Consider the following 20,033-nt stretch of genomic DNA (forward strand, 5'->3'; position numbering starts at 1 on the left):
TAAGCAAGCATTATTAAGCAAAAGCACAGTGCTGGGCAGCCGGGCAGTCTCTGCTCTGCCACGGCGCACCTTCCCCCTGCGGTTGTCATGCTGTCATGGTAGCGTGGAGGAAGGTTTTAGAAAGGCCTTGGGAATGGTAAACTGAGGAAAAGGATACATTCATGTATGCCCCATTGTATTAGAAAGGCCTTGGGAATGGTAAACTGAGGTCAAAGATACATTTATGTATGCTCCACTGTTTTGGGAAAGTCCCGCTTCAGCACTCCTCTGTAAACCCCCTTCTTCCCACCCCTGAGCAGTTCCCATTGGACCTGGCCCCTGGGGTGGTTCTGATGTGCCTTAGCTGAACACTGTCGCTATTGCTTAAGACCTTATCTCTTAATTTGCTGTATAAAACTGTATCTGGGCAATAGCCCGGGGCCTTTGGTCCCTGCAACGCTTCAGGCAATACAATCTCTCCGGACAAGCATACCATTGGTCTCTCTTGGTCTCTTTATCTCGAATCCTAGCGGCGAGTGAGGCAACGCCGCAGCTCGGACCGTGCTAACCCAGACGCTGCCTGGTAAACTCAGGGCAGCGGGACTGCGGAAAACCCCGGCCCCAGAGGGGACAGCTAGCCGGAGGGTCCCGGGGGGCCGGGGAGGGACGGGGAACAGCAGCAGGTGACCCCTGAGAGCAAAGTGGCAGTCGAAAGAGAAGCAACAATCGTGATGTCGCACTAACATCACTGTGATTTCACATTGACCTTGTGAGGTCACACAGCTGTCTATGATGTCACTCGAACATCTATGTGATGTCACACAACCTCCTTTGACGTCACAAAGACAGCGCTATGATGTCACACAGACACCTCTGTGACATCACACTGAGACAGCTGTGATGTCCCGCAGAACCTGTGAGGTCACAAATTTTTTTGTGATGTCACAAAGACATCTCTGTGATGTCACTCTGACACCTCTGAGATGTCACAGTGACCCTGTGATGTCACAAGGCTCTCTGTGATATCACACGGACATCTGTGTGATGTCACACTGACACCTCCAGAATGTCACACAGCTCTCTGTGATATCACATGGACATCCCTGTGATGTTACACAGCTCTCTCAGACGTCACAATGACTTCTCTGTGAAGTCACACAACCTCCTCCTCTGATGAAACAATGACAACACTGTGATGTCACACTGATGCCTCCATAAAGTCACAGAGCTCTCTGTGATATCACATGGGCATCTCTGTGATGTCACACAGCCCTCTGTGATGTCACACTGAAATCTCTGTGACATCGCACAGCTTTTTGGAATGTCAGACTTACATTTTTGTGATGTCATTAATACATTTCTATGATGTCACACAAATTCCTGTGATGTCACAGAGATATTTCTGTGACGTCACACTGACATCTCTGTTTTGTCTCATTGATTTTGTGAGGTCACACAGCTGTCTATGATGTCACTCAGACATCTCCTTGATGTCATACATCCTCCTCTGATGTCACAATGACATCTCTATGATGTCACACAGACACCTCTGTGACGTCACACTTAGATGGCTGTGATGTCGCACAGACCCTCTGAGGTCACAAATCTTTATGTGATGTCACAAGGACATCTATGTGATGTCACTCAGACACCTCTGTGATGTCACAGTGACCCTGTGAGGTCACACATCTTTTTGAGATGCCACACTGACATTTCTGTGATGTCACACAGCTCTCTGAGATGTCACATGGACATCCCTGTGATGTTGCACCAATATCTGTGAAGTCACACAGCCTCCTCCTCTGATCTCACAATTACATCTCTATGATGTCGCACTGATGCCTCCAGAACGTCACACAGCTCTCTGTGATATCACATGGACTTCCCTGTGATGGTTCACAGCTCTCTGTGATGTCACACTGACTTCTCTGTGAAGTCACACAGCCTCCTCCTCTGATCTCACAATTACATCTCTATGATGTCACACAGAGCTCTCTGTAACATCACACTTCGATGGCTGTGATGTAGCACAGATCCTGTGGGGTCACAAAGCTTTTTGTGATGTCACAAAGACATCTCTGTGATGTCACTCTGACACCTCTGTGATGTCACAGAGACCCTTCGATGTCACACAGCTTATTCAGATGTCACAAAGATATCTCTGTGATGTCACACCGCTCTCTGTGATGCCGCACTGACAACACTGTGATGTCACACAATTCTCTTTGATGTCACACTGACTCCTCTGTGATTGCACAGTTCCTCCTTTGATGTCACAGTGACATCTCTCTGATGCCACACTGACACATCTGTGACGTCACACAGATCACAGTGATATCACATGGACGTCTCTGTGATGTCACACAGCTCTTCGTGATGTTGCACTGAAATTTCTGTGAGGTCACAGGGCTTTTAGTGATGTCACACAGACATCTCTGTGATGTCACAGAACTTCCTGTTAATCTCTGTGACATCACACTGACATCTCTATGATGTCACACTGACGCCTCTGTGAAGTCACACTTAGATGGCTGTGATGTCGCACAGACCCTCTGAGGTCACAAATCTTTATGTGATGTCAAAAGGACATCTCTGTGATGTCACTCAGACACCTCTGTGATGTCACATTGACCCTGTGAGGTTACACATCTTTTTGAGGTGCCACACTGACATCTCTGTGATGTCACACAGCTCTCTGAGATGTCACATGGACATCCCTGTGATGTTGCAACAATATCTGTGATGTCACACAGCTCTCTATGATATCACATGGACATCCCTGTGATGTTACACAGCTCTCTGTGATATCACAATGACTTCTCTGTGAAGTCACACAACCTCCTCCTCTGATGTCACAATGACATCTCTATGATGTCACACTGACGCCTCCGTAACGTCACACAGCTCTCTGTGATATCGCATGGGCATCTCTGTGATGTCACACAGCCCTCTGTAAGTTCCCCTGTGGCTTCTGTGAAGCTCCCTGTACCCTCTGTCCCTTGGACTTCCCAAAACCCTACCCTATCCTCCCTTGGGGATGGTGTTGGCCACAGCACCCCAAGCGCCCCGCCAGACACTGTTCAGAGCTCTCGAGGGAACTGCAGTGCACCCGGCACTCCTTTCCAAAGTGACGCTGGCCACGCAGCTTGGAACCCACTTTCCTGCCTTGACCCTTCTTCTCCGGCCCCAAGTTTCCTGCCAGCCCCACCCCTTCCGCAGAGGCCCCTACAGGAATTGTGTGTCGGAGGCCAGTCCCCTTTGTTGGAAGGTGGGCTTGGACCATCCCCATTCCTTATTCCGGCTCCTCCTCTGGGGGAAGGATCGCCTATGGGGCCTCCCGTCAGGGGACCCTCCTTCTTGGGAGATCACCCTCTTTTATGGAGGGACCTCCTTCGGAGGAAGGTGGAGCTGAAACCCACACCTGGAATCCTCCATTTTGTCTCTCCCTAGGACGGCAGTGCCCAGGTCCTTCCCCTTACCGATAGCCCATAACACTTGTGGCAGTTGCCAAAGTAATAATATTTCTTCTTATGAACTGAATCAATTATGAATTCAATTGGTATTTAATTTTTGGAAGAATCTCCCCAAAGCCCCTGACCCTTCAAAGCCTTTGTGGAAACCGTTCAAGATCACTAGCCTACAAGCTTCCACAGTTGAGATAAATGAAAAAAGAACCAAAAAGAACGATTTAAAACATGTTTTAAGTATAGAAAAAAAAACATGAGGCAAGTGTTTGCCCATCAAAGTCAAAAATTTGTTTCACCTGCAAAAAGAAAGATCACATAGGAAAAAACGGTCCAAAGTTAAAAAAAAAAAAAAAAAACAACTACTATAATCTGAATAAAAATAAAAAAAAAAATTGAATGAATATAAGAACAAAATTATTCAAGAGTGACTGCCCAAGTTCCCCATCCATTTCCTTAATTATACCCTACCAAGTGTTCCTTTTCATTTCAATATTGTTTTAAAGTTTTCACAGTACACTTTGGAAAAAGAGTTCATTAATTTGCCTTTAGACCTTATTTAAACTTCATGATCTTTGTGGATTTTTGTTTAACCACTTTCCCAAATTTCCAACTAAATTTCTTGACTAAAGAAATTGTTCATTATATTCTTGATACTTTAAAATAATCTGCTTGTTAAATTATATATTACAGAGAGAGGATTCACTCTGTCCAGTTAATACCCATGTTTGCGTAAAATAAAATGAGCAAGACCACATGTCTATTCACTGATCACATCCTACAGGAGGAGTGACTTCCAAAATCACTTTGGAACCCCAGAAAGCCAGATCCTCCAGATTCCTCGGTGATTCATGCTTCAAGCCCAGTCTTACTTCAAGATCATTCCGCTGCAATTCCTACTCCCGACCCTGATTCCGTATATAATAACTTTGTACATTTTATATTAAGATTCTTATGTGAAGAAGATCCTTACCCCATGTGTTATGGTCATGAGTAGTTCATTTTTTCCTGATAAGTATTGAATTATTTTCTGTTGCTGTGATAATTTGTCATATGCTAAAATCTGTTATATGATAGATTATGTAGATGATATGTTATATAATAGATTAATTTGTTTTGAACCCCAGAACTCTCCTCTCTTTTGTAAAAAGAAACAGGGAGATGTTGTGGTGTGTTTCGCTTTGAATCCATGTTTGCCCCCATTCCCCTCCCTAATCCACTCCCTTTCCCAGTTGCCAGTTTTCCCAAGCCCTTCCCTAACCTCCTCCCTTCCAAGTTGTCAATCCTCCCTATCCTTACCCCTTTCTCCAGAGAGTTCTGTGTCTGTCTTGATGCCCTCGACACCCCATTCATTACTTTGTATTATTCCCCCCCCATTTTCCCTGATAGGCTCATAAGCTATTTGTCCCACCTTATATTCCTCCCTTACCACATCCTCATTGCTTCACCTTCCTACACCCCTCCTCTTGAGTTGCTGCATAAAAAATTCTGTTCACCCCTACCCCCACCCCAGTTTTGTCGGGAGCCCAGGAATAAATCCATCTTGTTCTACACCAAGACCCGTGTCATCGCTGTCTATCCCTGCGCCAGACCTGCGGATAACTGGGAATTGCAGAGCTCGCAGGGGGACGGTCGCGCCCCTGCCGCAGCCGCCCAGCACGCCTGCACAGCGCGCTGCAACACTCCTGGTTAGGTGGAGAAGTCTGAGCTGAGCCCAAAGGTGCAGATGGAACAGCCGTGCACGGGAAGGCTCGGTGGGAAGGATGATCCAGCATCCATAGGCCTGGCAGCCTGAGCTTGCTCCAGGGGAAGGCCTTGGAGCAGATCCTCCTGAGTGCCATCCCACGGCACGTGCAGGGAACCAGGGCGTCTGCTGGAGGGAGGGAAAGCTCTGCAGCGGGACGGGGACAGCTGGGGCCTCTGGAAGGGTGTTGAGGGCTTCTGTTGTGGGAGTTTGGAGGGGCTGGTGGTAGTGGAGTGTTGGAGAAGGAGTTGTCTGGAAGGTGAGAGGTCTAGGTTGGAATTTGAGTCAGTTTGAAGGCAGCATCTGTAGTTTGGCACAACTTTGGTTACAGAGGGCAGAAAGAATATTGGTGATTTTTCCTCTTCATGGTCCTGATCCTCCTGCAAGGAACAAGAGGGGAGAGCTGCACTTTACTGGACAATTAGATATCTCTACCGGGTGAGGATTAGCCCTTTTTCCTTCCTTATTCATTTATTTGGGCTACTTTTGTAACACTGAGTGGACTTTCATTTCTTGCGAGCTTTTATTCCTTAAGATAATTAGGATATTATCATCCCTTCATAGAAAACCACTTGCAAACCAAAGAATGGCACTTGGTTTTGCCCTTTTTTGTGTAGTGTTATGTTCTGGAAAGTGACCCTCAATGGATGAGGTTAAGGCAAATGAGTTGCTGCTTTGAGATGGGAAGCAAAATTCCAAATCTTCATGTCCTCAGGCTATCCCAATTAATTTGGGAAGTTTGCAATGTTTCGGAACGACTTGAGTTGAGCAATGGGAAGTAAAGCTTTCCTGAACTGAGGATTCTTACTTGCCAGATTCTTCTGTGCCTTTGCTGCTACGGTGTTTTTGTGCTGAAGGCAATAACTTCAATGAGAAAATAATTTCAGCATGGAGTAAGAGCTTCTGACAGAGACCAAGTGTTGCCAGCAGTTGCTCCAGGTGTTCCTGCCAACAGCCCCTGCAAGCAGGAGCACAGCCCCCAGTGTACGTGGGTTTGGCTCCCTCTGGCACAGAAGCCCCCAGGGGCACAGTTCTCTGGGGCAGGAGACGTCACCAGCCCTGCCAGGGCTCGGGGGCTGGCACGTCTGCCTGGGCGGGGACTCTGCCTCACCTGCTGGTGCCAGCGCTCCCCGGGCCCCAGGGCTCAGAGCAGCATTCCTGTCTTGGCCCACAGTTCCTTGTGTGTGCCACACCCGCGGGTTTAGGATGGCCACGGGCTGGGACGCGTCCCAAGGAGGACATGGCAGCTCCCATGGAAGGTCCCGTGCCCTTCCCAGCACAGCTGCGTCGGCAGCCCTGGGGGCTCCTTCTGCTGCCCTGAGCCCACAGAGCAGGGCAGCATTTGCTGATGGTCTGAGCCGTTCCTAAAGATCCTGTCAGGCTGTCTCAGACACTTGGGGCCAGGGATTCCTGCCAACCTGGGCCACTTTGGCTGGGCAGGGGGTGGCCCCAGGGCAGGTGGCAGTGATTCCAAGGGCCCTTTGTGACACGGTGCAGCATGGTCACTATGGCATAGAACGGGACTGGATGGCCTTTGTGACACGTGCTGACATAGGAGCTGGCAGTGACCAGAGCACGCCACTCTGCTCGGAGCAGGCGACCGGACAGGACGGGACAGAGCGGTGCCGTGAGGAGCCCCCGCAGAGCGCGCTCGTTCCTGTCCCACTCGGAGCTTTTCCGAGGCATTATTCCTACAGCTGACCTCGTGGCAAGACCACAGGACTTGGCAGCCCGTGGCCTTTCCGAGGCTTCTCTTTTGCAAGTGTCCTTGAGGACTTGTTGACTTGGAGCTTTCCTAAGTCTTCTATCTAGAAGTTGCCCTTCGAGGCCAGACTCTGGCATGGCGGGCAGATTTCTCCGCTTGTTCAGAGTGTTCAGGGGGAAAAAAAGGAATAGCCCTGAAGCTGCTCCAGTGCAACAGCATGAAAAACCGGAGCAGTTCCAGCCAATGGAGGATGGTGAGTGGCACAGCTGGGCCACAGGACTGATGGCTGCGGCCAGCTTGGACCCATCCCATCTCATCCCATCCCATCCCATCCCATCCCATCCCATCCCATCCCATCCCATCCCGTCCCGTCCCGTCCCGTCCCGTCCCATCCCATCCCATCCCATCCCATCCCCTGGGGACGTGCCCATGGACAGGATGGAAGAGGGGCCCAGGCAGACACCCCGCAGTGGCCATGCTCCATCCACCTGGGGCATCCCGGGTCTGTCCCTGCCTGGGCAGCACAGGGCTGGGCTGTGTTCTCCGGCCTCTCCTGCAGCCCCTCAGCCCTCACTGTGCTCACTCTTTGCCAGATGCAGCCCTGGACCACACACAAAAGAAGGAACCCGCCCGTGGCCGCTTTCGCAAAACCCTGAAGGTGCCTGCAGCCATCCCCACCTGAGCTGGGCCTGCTGTCACTGCTCAGCCCAGCAGCACACCTGGAGCACTCCATGGAACATCCCTGGCTACCCTGTCCTTTGCTCTCCTGCAGATGTTCTGGAAGTTCCCGTGCATTCCACGTAGAAAGACCAGCAGCGCAGCAGCTGAGGGCCCGGCTGAGCCTGACTTGGGGCTGACCGAGCTCCAGGCAGAGCCTGATGTCAGCCCAGAATCGACTGCACACTCAGGGAACAATGCAATCCATTCTCAGAGGGTGATGGCTGTTCACATGGCAATGGCTGAGAGCATGGCCATCACAAACACTGACACCAGAATGACTCAGAGCATCTCAAAGACTGGCACCATGCCCACTGCCACTGTGATTCATGCTCCCACTATGGATTTTCTCAAGGACAGTGCTGCTCCTTCTCAGCAACAGGTAAGCAGCCTGGGGCCAGGCCTGGAGGCCTCCCAGGATTGTGTGTTCCCTCAAGCCACAGTCACTGGGCCTCCTGATCCTTTGAGGCCAGCACAGTGTGGCGGGAAGGGAAGCACTTCTTGGGGGAAGCTGGGGAAGTTGTTCCCTTGGACAGCACTCCAAGTCTTCCCCATGCTTCCTCCAGGTGCCAGCCATTGTAAGGAACATTCACCAGCGTCTCATGTCCCAAGTCACTGTGGATGCCTGGCTGCAAATTGACATTGTGAGGCTGGCTGAAGAACACCCTGCTGACGTGGTGCTGACCCTCCTGCGCTGTGCCCCAACGTGTGACAGGTACGGGGCCCACGAGCCTTGAGAGCTCAGGGCTCAGCAGCCTCTAGGGCCCACGGCCCTGCACAGCCTGTCCAATGGGCTCTGCCAGACAGGCAGAGAGGCCCAGGAGCCTCAGGCCCCTCTGTTTCCTGAGCCTGCTGCCAGCGCTCCCCCCCTGCCCTTCAGGGCACCGGGGCTCTGGCACCTGGGCCCCCACGGGTGCACAGGGCATGGTGCTGTGACTGAGATGCCCCTGACACAGACCTCTGATCCCACAGAGCTGCTGCAATGATGTGGAGAACCATAGGCTCGTCGAGTCCCACAGTGGAAAAGGTGCTGCCAGTGCTGCTCTGTGTGATGGAGAACTGGCCTCTGCACAGCATCTTCACCTCTGATGGGGATGGCACAGATGTCTTTGCCCTGGCTGTGAGTTTCTGGAACTGGCCTTTACTCGTCCCCCGGCTGCCTCTCCAGCAGCTCTCCATCCTCTCCATCCCTCAGGCGCTGGGCTGAAACCTGGGCTAGGGGCATGCTCAGGGGGCACTAGGACCGCTGCTTCCCCTGCCTCGGCCCTTGACCCTGCCCCATGGACACCTCGGCACTGAGCACTGCCTTGGGCTGTTCTCTTGCAGGCAACTCTGGTGCTCTGGGTGATTCTCCAGGTGCCTGAGTGCCACGAGGCGATGAATCTTTATTCCCCCCGCCTGTTTGTGGCTCTGCTCTTCCATGCTGTCGCCACCACACAGGAGATCCCACCAGAGGAAGTTGCTGCATTCTGGAGAGCATGCTGGCAGGAACACCGCCTTGACAGCAGGCTCAGGAGGTCCCAGTCCCCCCGTCCTTCCCGTGCCCTTGTGGCCAGTGCCAACGCTCCCAGTGTGACCTGGGCTTTGATCTGCACACAGGTTTGTAGTGCGGGCCATGAAGGCTCTGCTCTGCCGACTGCAGTGGGACCATGTCCTGGTGGCTATGGAGCGCAAGCGTGGCTGGGACACAATGATGCGTGCTATCACCCAGGAATATGGTTTGGGTCTGCTGGCCAGGTGAGACGCCCTTCTCGCCACTGCCCCCAGCATTTGTGCCCTGTTCCCAGGTGCCCCTCACAGTCCCTGTGGTCACGGGCCAGAGGGCCTTGTCACTGAGGGACGGCCGAGGAGACTGGAAAAGGCTGGGAGAGGAAGGTGCCCAGAGGGGGCCGCCTCACAAAGCGCCCACATCCCCTCCAGGGATGCTGGGGAAAGACTGGACCTCTGTAAGTCCGCCCTGGGAGAGGTTTGCTACCCCCACCTCAGGGCCTTGGTGCCTTTTTTCCTCTGACAGGGAGATGCGGCGTGTCTCGATCCCTTTGTGTTCTCACACCGCCCTCCACTTGCTCCGGCACCTCAGCAAGGAGAAGCCATGCTATGATCTGATCTTCCTGACAGTCCTGGTGGAGGTGAGCCTGTTGGCCAGCGCTGCCTCGCTCAGCTGCCTCCCAGCTCTCTGCCCTCTCGTAGCCACAGCTGCCTGGGACGGTGTCCAGGCCCTGTGCTGCTGCCTGGTCCCTGCCCGGTGCGGTTCTGGGCTCCTGCCGGCCGGGTCCCCTGTCACTGCCCTGTGCCTTTCAGGTCCTCGAGTGCCTGGACTTGAGTAAATGTCGTGGCAGCGCTCTGAAGACCATGTCAAAGTACCTCTGGAGTGAATGCTGTCACAGGCATTACCTGGCGCTCCGAGGCCTCGCGGTGCTCACCAAGGATACTTGGATGGTGAGACGGGGGCAGTGGCTGAAGCTGTGCTGGGCAAAGCAGCCCCTTGGGCTGGCAGGGCTTCAGGAGCTGAGGCAGCTGCTCCCAGCTCTCCTGCCTCACCTGCCCCAGTGCTTTGGGACAGGCCTTCAGCCTGTGGGCCCTGCAGCAGCAGGGTGGGCTTGCAATGCCAGGGAGGTGTTGGCCCTGCAGCCATCCACGGCTCCCCAGCACAGCCTTGTGTTCCGCACAGGCCAGAAGAATGTACCCTCTATCTCAAAGGCTTCTGGAGCTGCTGGGGGCTCCAGATGTAGAGGTGGTCAGCATGAGCCTCCATGTGTTCATGAATGTGCTCCAGCACCAAGACATCCTGGTGTCCAGCACCACTGCCCCGAAGCTGACTGAGGCACTCCTGCTGCTCTTTGACCACGTAAGGTTCTGCATCCTGAGCCACAGGCATCGGCTGCTTCCCAGAAACTTTGTGCCCTGTGGATTTTCAGGCCTTTGCCCAGGTGGGCCTGGAGTAGCTGGTGTAGGTCTTTTCCTTTCCTCTAGGACAACAGCCATGTGCGCTTGCTCTCCAATCAACTGTTCTGTAAGGTGATGGACTTGGTAGTGGATGAGGGAAAAACGCCCCTGAAGACAATTGTGAACAAGAGCCTGTTGGCACTTTTAATCCACTGTCATGATGAGAACTGGCAGGTGGCAAAGGTGAGCATTTGTATGATGCTGGCAGGGGGCTGGGCTGCCTCCTGCCCTGGCGCCTGGCGGGCTGCAGCCTCCTCCAGGCCCTGGCACAGGGACACAGCTCTTGTGCCCTGGGCTCTGGGGGCATCTCTGGGTCTCTGCTGCTCTCCAGGCTTCTCGGGAAACGCTGCTTGGTGCGGCCCAGTTTTTGAAGAGGAGAGATCTCAAACAGCTGCTGAAGAAGGAGCAGCTGTCAAAGCTCACCGAGTGGCTGGTAAGGAGGGCCGGGAAGCCGCAGCCCCAGCCCGGAGCAGCCCCTGAGCGCGGTGCTCGGTGTGCGGGCTGGCAGCTGTGCCCCTGCCCGCTGCTGCAGCCCGAGGCCCGCGGGCTCTGCTCCAGGCTCCTGCGGGCCCAGCCGGGTGCCGATGGAGCCGCGGCCCGGCGGGGCTGCGGGGCGGCCCCGCGGCTCCCCGGGCAGCAGCCAGCCCTCTGCCCCTGCAGAGCCCGGCGCCGGCGGCTGCTGGCCGCGCCTCAGGGCTGTGCGGGCAGGGGAGGCCGGGGCTGGCGCGGGGAGCGCCCGGCCCAGGGGCTGAGCCCGCGCCAACCCTTCCCTGCTGCCGCTCTCTGCAGCTGGCAGAGGACAGCAGCAGCGCGGCCGAGCACCTGCGCCGGGCCCTGCCCTACCTGCAGAGCCCACAGGAGCCCCTGCGAGAGGCGGCCGTCAGGTTCCTGGGTGAGCCGCGAGCCCGGGCTCCCTCCCCGCCCCACCGCAGCTCGGCCCCAGCCCCGCCTGCTGCCCCGGCAGCGCCACCCGGGCCCGGCGCCTCTGGCAGCCGTGCCCTGGGGCGGCAGCGAGCGGCGAGGGCCCGGGCTGAGCCCTGCCGGGCCAGGAGGCCGTGTGGCCCCAGGGCTGGCAGCGCCGCTGGCAGGAGCTGTGCCGCTGGGCTGACAGGCTCTGTGTTCCCAGGGACGGCCGGGCGGCACCTCCGGGGACAGCCAGCAGAGCTTCACCTTCTCACTCAGGGTGAGTCGGGGCAGGGGCTGTCAGCAGGGGCTGCCGGGGGAGCTGCAATGCCGCCCAGGGAGCTGCAATCCCTGTCCCGGCTGCGGCCAGCTGCGCTCCTTGTGTGGACCAGGGCTGGTGTCGGCAGGGCACAGAGAGATTTCAGGGACGCCAGTGGGAGATTTGTGACCAGCGCCTTGCGGCTGATCCCCTTGGGTCCTCATCTCTGTTAGGCATGGCAAGAGCTGGGAGAGATGGCCTTAGCAGAAGAATCGGCGGGTGGCCCTCAGGGCTCTGACTGTGCTAGTTTATCTGTCTTCCAGCCCTTGAAGCCATGAGCGAAGATGACAGCCCATCCTCCACTCTCCTGGAAATTCAGGCTATTTTTGGACAAAGATGTGCAGAACTAAGGTCATCTGCTGGATCCAGAGAACCAGGGTCCCAAGCAGAGTACCAGGGGACAGTGAAGAGAGCACCAGGACTCCATGTCACCAGAGCTCCAGGCACACCTGATGCTGGCCACAGCTGTGCCTGCTTCCAGCTCCCATAGCTGCTGCCTTCCCCCTCCCTGTTGACAGCTCCCTCCCTGCAGCCCTCAGACCCTGCCCATCCCCTCTTTTTGCCCCCATCTCATCCCTTCCCTTTCCCTTCCATTAATAAACAGTTTGGCTTCTCTCATTTACCTGCATCTCTGTGGAGCTGAAGCAACGCAAATCCCAAGCCCTGGGACACACAGGCCCCTGCTGCTGTTCTCTTCCACGCCGTGTTCTGTGCACACACACAGAGGAACAAGGGCAGATCAGGCTGGAAAGGTGCCTGTGCTGAAGGTGCAGTTCCACAAGACTGTGGAGTTGCAGATCTTGCTGAGCAGCCTGGAGCCCCTGGAATTTGGAAGAGCCAAGCTGAGTATGCTCTGAAGCCAGCTGTGGGGGATTCCATGGCAAGCTTCCACTGAGGGCCAAAGAGCTTGGAATGCTGGAAGTTTTCATGAATAGCTTCCTGAAAGCTCAGCAATGCTCCATCCCTGCACAGGACCAGGGAGAGGGCAGAACCAGCGACCATCCGGGCTTAGCAGGGAGCTTTGGGTGTGCCTGAGGGCAAAGGAAGCAGCAGCGAGTGCCCGAGACTGGGACGCGCGACCCTGCCAGTGCCCGGAGCGCTGCCGGGCAGTGCCGGGATCCCAGCTGTGGTTCTGGTCCCCAGAAGTGAGGAATGGCAGCCCCAGGCTCAGAGCCAGTCAGAAAGCCAACCAAGGGAGAGCAGAGGGAGGGCACCTTCCAGTCTCTCTTGGGCATGGCCACAAAACAGCCCCTGCTGCTTCTTCTGAAATGTAAATTTTAAGGAATTTAGAGATTTTAGAGGAGATAAGATTTTAGTTAGAAATAAGCCTTACTAGAGTTAATTAAAATAAATGAGTAGGCCTTGATGAATTTAGGAGTTAGTAGTTAACTAGTAATTGATTGCTTGTCAGCACAATGTTTAGTTAGCTCGGTTTATAATGAAGAATATAGAAGCTGACAAATAGCTTTTAGGAACATAAGACAATTGTGGCTCTCCTCTGTTCTGAAACCAATTGAAGACAAGGAATGTGAGTTCAACCAAGAGTTCATTTGTCATATTTGCATTGAAAAGGCAGAAAGGTCAGAACGAGGAAGACTTCATTTACTTCCTCATTTTGGGACCCCTCCCCATGAAATGGACCACCAACCCATTTCAAGGTACAAACTACGCATGCTTAATAGCTTTTGGAGTGATTAGCATATGAAGCAGGGAATGGGATGTACCAAAATTATGAATATGTATTTGTATTTTACGTATTCAATACTTGTATGGATAAAAAGTCCCTGTAATCACTTGGAAGGCGCGGTGTGTATTTGGGAGCTATCCCGCACGCTGCCCGGTGTTATAAATTGAGGCGAATAATTTGATTTAGCCTTTTAAGATCAATTAATAATTTTATTAATTACAGCAAGCGATAGCAAGCACACAGCACTGGGTGCAGCTGGGGAATCTGTGTTCTGCCAAAAGCTGACAACCTTTCTTCTCTTCAGTCCCTTTTTATCCAGCACAAGTGGGGGTGATGGGTCTCCTTCCTCTGTGGTTATCAGTTCCAGCCAGCCCTGCAATATCTTTCACAATCTGTGTTTGCAGTTACTAGCCTTGCCTAAGCCTGCAAATTCTATGCCCCGACCCCCCCCACCCTTTTACCCTAATTTCATACTTTTGATGAACAAATAAGTCAATGCAGTTTTTCACATTCGCCCATTTTCTCTTTTATTATTTTGTTCATCAAATTGTTTCACTTCTTGGTGGGCTAGAATCAAAGTTTCTCTTATTTTAGGATTTCTAGGGAGAGTTTTATATTTGGCTTTGATCAGCATCAGTTGTGCTGCCTTTAATTTTTTTTTTACTATTCTAATTTTATTTCTTGTTGTTTGCCAGTCTGAGGCTATTGTTTTACACTCTCAGTACTTACAGAAATATTCCTTAGGGTAATTGCAATACCCTTTCCCTGGGTTTGATGCTGGACACATATAAAATCTTAGGTTATTAAAACAGGGCTCTACAGGGGCTAGTTTGCATAACCGTGGGTAAAACTAGGGGGTCTGGATGTTCTCTGACTCTGAATTACTCTACTATTTACTCCAGTTATTGTCTACTTAAAGGGTTGGTGCAAAGCTGGGGAACCCTCTCTTTGGTATACAGTATAAAGCATTAGCATATTAATAATTTGCCAATAAGGGTGGGGTCCTGACCTTGTTTTTATTGCATAATATCTTGTTTTCCCCTCTTGGGTTTGTTGCCTTTCTGGTGTTTCAGAGGCAATCAGACCGGTTGTCTGGGGGAGCCTAGTACTTGGTTGGCAATAGTTGGAGCATTTCAGCATTATTCTATCTGGGGGGGATCTGGCTTTTTCCCCTCTGCCTCGCTCGCTGACTCTGGTGCTTCGAGCCATGAGGTGAATTATCTTCTCAGCAGCAGCGGTACTTGCCTGGGCGTCCTTTCCCCTGCTCCCGCCTAACTTTGCACTGTTCCCTATTTTTATCTTTGACCGGGGGTGGGTCACACGGGACCACCTTTAGTTCTCTCTGACAACACCTTTTTAGAATTTGGGCAACAAATGGAGTGGGTTCGTTAATATGGAAACAAAAGTTTCCTGATGCACTCCTTTGGTGTATATTTTTTACCAGTCCTCAGACTCCAAACAAATCTACTGATTTTTTAATTTTCTTGATTTTAACACAATTTCTGTTTAGACCTCAGTTGGCGGCTTCCCCCCTTGGCAATGGACCTGCCGCTGTTCTTGGCAAATTTCACATGTAAAGCACTTAAAAGGACAATAATCACAATTTACTTTATTACAAATTATCAAATAATCATTAAAATAATTGCTAACATATACGAAAGGATAATAATTATAATTTACCTTATTATAAACTACTAAATAATTACTAATAAGTAGGTAATTATATCCCTTTTTGTTCTCCTTTGCGATCGACTTAAATGATGCACACAGAGTTCATCGATTTTTCTTAATGGCAACCTTCAAATTCCTAGGCCGGCTGTCTACTTTCCACTGGTCATCCGTGGTGGCCGGACTTTTAACTCGACTGGCATACGTCCACTCTTTCTCGGCTGTCCATATTGCAGTTCTTGTGGTCTTCTTTCTTCTCAGATTTTACTAAAACTATGAACTACTTCATAGGCATATTTAGAATTAGTAAAATAATCCTACTTTTTCCTTTCAATAAATTTAGAGCTTTAAGCACAGCATATAATTTTCATGCTTGGGCTGACCAGCTGGGGCTAAGGGGACTAGATTCTACTGTCTTAAATGTTTTCTCATCTATTATAGCTTACCCGGATTTTTTCTCTCTTTTTTTTTTTTTTTCAGAACTTGAGATAACTTGTCTATATATAATTGAGCTGCTTCTTTTAGTTTTTCCTCCTTAAGATTTGGCCTTATTTTGGTTTGTTCCTTTATCTGTTGGAGGTAATAATGTGTTAGTTCTGTAATTGGTTTTTTATATTAAAAAAAATTGGGCTGGGTTTTTTAGGCCTATTGTTTCTTAGCTTAGGAGAGGAGACTAGGTTACCTTCATACTTTAGGAATCTGGCATCCGTTATTTATTTGTCGGCCTTCTGTTGCAAAACTCCATGAATGTTATAGGGAGATAAGGTTTTTAGCTCACTTCTAAAGGTTATCTTCCCAGCTTTCTCTACTAGGAGAGCAGTGGCTACTATCACCTGTAAGCTTGTTTTGGTTTTTTTTTGTTGGTTTTTTTTTTTTTTTGGTTGTTTTTTTTTTTTCCAGCCCAATCTTGAGCTAATATACTATATGCTATTCTCTCATTTACATTAATAAATAAGTAAAATGATCTCTTTAAATCTGGAATGCTAAGGACTGGAGCATTGACTAGTTCAGTTTTTAATGCCTCTAATTGATCTTTATCATTGGTGCTCCATTTCAATAACCCATCATTAGTTAATTTTTCATATAAAAATTTAACTTTTCTACTAAAATTTTTGATCCATTGTAAAATGGGGGTATTAAAGGGGACATACATGGTTGTAAAAGTCTTTTTTTTTTTTTTTTCCTTCTAAAAGTCTTTTTATTTCTGGTTTCAGTCCTTGCCTTCCCTCCTTAGATATAGGATATTGCCTAATTCTGACAGGTATTTCTGGGTTCTTAATAGTTACTTCAAAGGGTTCAATATTTAATTTTCTTATACTATCAGGGGTGTACTAAACTTTTGGATTAATCTTTTTTCTCATCTTCAGCACGGAGAGGACACAATTTTACTGTCAGTTCTCTCTTATTAATCTCTATCTCTATTCTTAATTTAATTATCAAATCTTTTCCCAGTAAATTATAATCTGCTTTTGGTATTAATAAAAATTACTCAATTCTTAATTTGGAGTTACTTTCTAAGAGTACATCCTTGATTACAGGTACTCCAAAGGGTTCCCCTTTGGCTCCAATCACCTGTATTATTTCAGATGAAATCTTGCACCCTTGGGGAAGGGTCTGGACTGTCGATCTTTCTTCCCCTGAGTCCACAAAGAACTCATATTCTTGCTGCTGGGGACTTATTTTTAATTTTACCAGGGGCTCTGTTCTTTTTCTTGTCCCCAGCAGATAGAGCCCCTGACACCCCTAATCTTCCTTAAACTGCTCTTCATTAGCCATCTTTTGTTGGCATTCCCGCTTCATATGTCTCTTTTCCCCACAGTAAAAGCAAACAATCCTATCTCCTCCACCTTGTCTTCCTTCATGTACCTGTCGACCAGCTCCTGTCAAACCTCCTGGGTGACCACCACCCCTTCTTTGGGGAGATTGCCTCTGTCTTTCCCTTATAGCTGCTAACATAATTTTAGACTGCTTCTTGTAGTTCTCATCTTCTTTCTTATCATAAACCTTCTGAGCCTCCTGCAGTAACTCATCTAGCCTCTTTGCTTGCTACCCTTCTAATTTTTCCAACTTTTTTCGAATATCCACCTATGAGTTTACCACAAAATGAACTTTCAATAGTGTCTTTCCTTTAGGAGTGTTAGGGTCCACTCCTGAATATAACTGAAAGGCTTTTCTCAGCCTCTCTAACCACTCAGTTGGATCTTTATCCTTCTTTTGTTGTTCCTTGAATGCCTTTTGTACATTCTGTCCACGAGGGACAGCCTTCCTTATTCCCTGTATTATATTTTGCAAATCGCCCATATGGGTACGGTGTAACGGGTCTTGATTATTCCACTGGGGATTAGGTAGGGGCCATTTAATATCTGCTAATGGTCCCTGTTGATGTTCATCATCCCAGATTCTCATGCCCGTTTTCCTAATCATTCTCCTTTCTTCTGCAGAAAACAAAATCCCTAACATGGATTGCATCTCCTCTTATTTGTTTCCCCCCCCAAACTTCCATGCAGTAATGAGCCATTTTTACTTTATCTTTTCCCTTCTTAGAAGGAAAGGTATTCCAATATTTAATCATTAAGCCTAATGGACTATCCTCTGAAATATGGGGAAGTTATACAGGGATTCCCCCACCTATGGGTTCAGCAGGCTTGCTTTGCCTCTGACCCATCTTCTGGAGTGCCTTCTCTCACACACACACTTGCTTCCCTCAATTCGTGGCCCAGTCCATCACTGGATATGGGAACCGCACTACTATGAGGTCCGCACTTGCCTGGGGAGTCCGATCTGCCGGCCCCCCTCTCATACATCACACTCGTCACACTCCAGGATCCCCACCCCCCGACCAGGCGGTCCCGTTCTCCCAGAACAGGCCTCCTCTGGACACCGGGTCCTTCGGAAAATACTTACACCATCCGGTGCCTTCGCCTGGGGCTTCGTGCACAAAGATTAAGGGGGTAGCCAGCAGTTCCTTGCTTGCTATCGGATTTTAGGTTCGTCGGTCGGAGTCCGGGGAGGAGTGTCCCCTTAAGGCCACTGTTAAAGCAAAGGCAGTGGGGCGCCTCCTTAGCGAGGCCTCCTCTCCGGGTGTTCCGATCCGAGTCACGGCACCAAATTTGTTATAAATTGAGGCAAATGATTTGATTCAACCTTTTAAGAACAATTAATAATTTTATTAATTACAGCAAGCGATAGCAAGCAAACAGCGCTGGGTGCAGCTGGGGAGACTGTGTTCTGCCAAAAGCTGACAACCTTTCTTCTCTTCAGTCCCTTTTTATCCAGCACAAGTGGGGGTGATGGGTTTCCTTCCACTGCAGTTATCAGTTCCAGCCAGTCCTGCAAGATCTTTCATAATCTTTGTTTGCAGTTACCAGCCTTGCCCAAGCCTGCAAATTCCATGCCCCGACCCCCCCAACCCTTTTATCCTAATTTCATACTTTTGATGAACAAACAAGTCAATGCAGTTTTTCACACCCCCAAACCCAAACTCTGGGATGTCAACCTCCCCCCTGCCCCAAACCCCAAATTTTAGGATCAAACCCCCCAAATCCCAGATCCTGGGCTGTCAAACACTCCCCAAATCCCAAACGTTGGCGTTAAACCCTCCTGACCCGAAATCCTGGGGTTCAAAACATTTGGGGTGTCCAACACCCACAATTCCCAAAGTCTGGGGTCAAATACCCCCAAATCCCAAATCCTGATGTGTCCAACTCCCCCAGCCCCCAAAGTTTGGGGTTAAATCCCCCAATCCCCGACTCCTGGGGTTTGAAATATCTGGGTTGTCCAACCCTCCTCCTCTCCAAGGGTTGGGGTCAAACCCCTCAACTCCCAAACTTTGGGGTCAACCACCCCCCAATCCCAAACCCTGGGGTGTCAAATCCTCCTGATCTCCCCCACTTTGGGGTTAAATCCTCTAAAATCAGTTGGTCAATCCCCCCAGTTTTCAAATTTTTGGGTCTAAACCCCCAAACCCCGAATCCTTGAAACACCTGGGTTGTCCAACAACCCCGATTCCCAAATCTTGGGAAAAAAAACCCAAAATCCCAAACCCTGGGGTGTCAAACTCCCCCAGTTCCCAAAGTTTGGGGTCAAAAACTCCCAAACCCCGAGGTGTCAAACCCCCCTAAACCCCAAATTTTAGGATCAATCCTCCTAGTCCCCAAAGTCTGGGGTCATGAACCCCCCAAATCCACGCCAGCCCTGGGGACAGAGTTGGGTTTGTTTGGGGTTACTTGGGGTTTGTTTGGGGTTATTTGGGGTTTGTTTGGGGTTATTTGGGGTTTGTTTGGGGTTATTTGGGGCAGCTCCAGGTGCAATGTCTGCAAAAAGACCCTGGGTACAACACTGGGAAAAAAAGGGGAATGGCTGGGAATTGGGGGATTCAGGATGGGGAAAGATCCTGGGTGGGAAAAGGGGATTTAGGGTGGATAGGGAAGGATTTGGGATTGGGAAAAGGGGATTTGGGATGGGAAAAGGGGAATGAGGTGGGGAATTGGGGTGGAAAAGGGAGATTTTGGCATTGGAAAAGGGATTTGGGGACAGACAAAGGATGTGGGGAGAAAAACGGAGAATTTGTCATGGGAAAAGGAGGAGTTAGGTTGGGAAAAGAAGGATTTGGGGTCAAAAAGACATTAGGGATTAAAAGTGATTTTGATGTTGAAAAAAGGAGGATTTGGGATACAAATGAGGATTTGGGATAGAAAAGGAGGATTTAGGATAAAGAAATTATTTAGGATAAAAAAAGGGAGGATTAGGGCTGAGATGAGCTGGATTTACCTGGGGAATTTGGGGCATGCAGGGGGTTTGGGGCAGGGTCAGGACCATTTTTGGGGCAGTTTTCTGGGATTTTGGAGTATTTTCTTGGGATTTGGCAGGAGCTCTATGGGATTTGGGTGCAGTTTTATGGG

This window comes from Lonchura striata, chromosome 16 (genome assembly GCF_050655825.1).
Source record: "Lonchura striata isolate lonStrDom1 chromosome 16, ASM5065582v1, whole genome shotgun sequence".
NCBI lineage: Eukaryota > Metazoa > Chordata > Aves > Passeriformes > Estrildidae > Lonchura > Lonchura striata.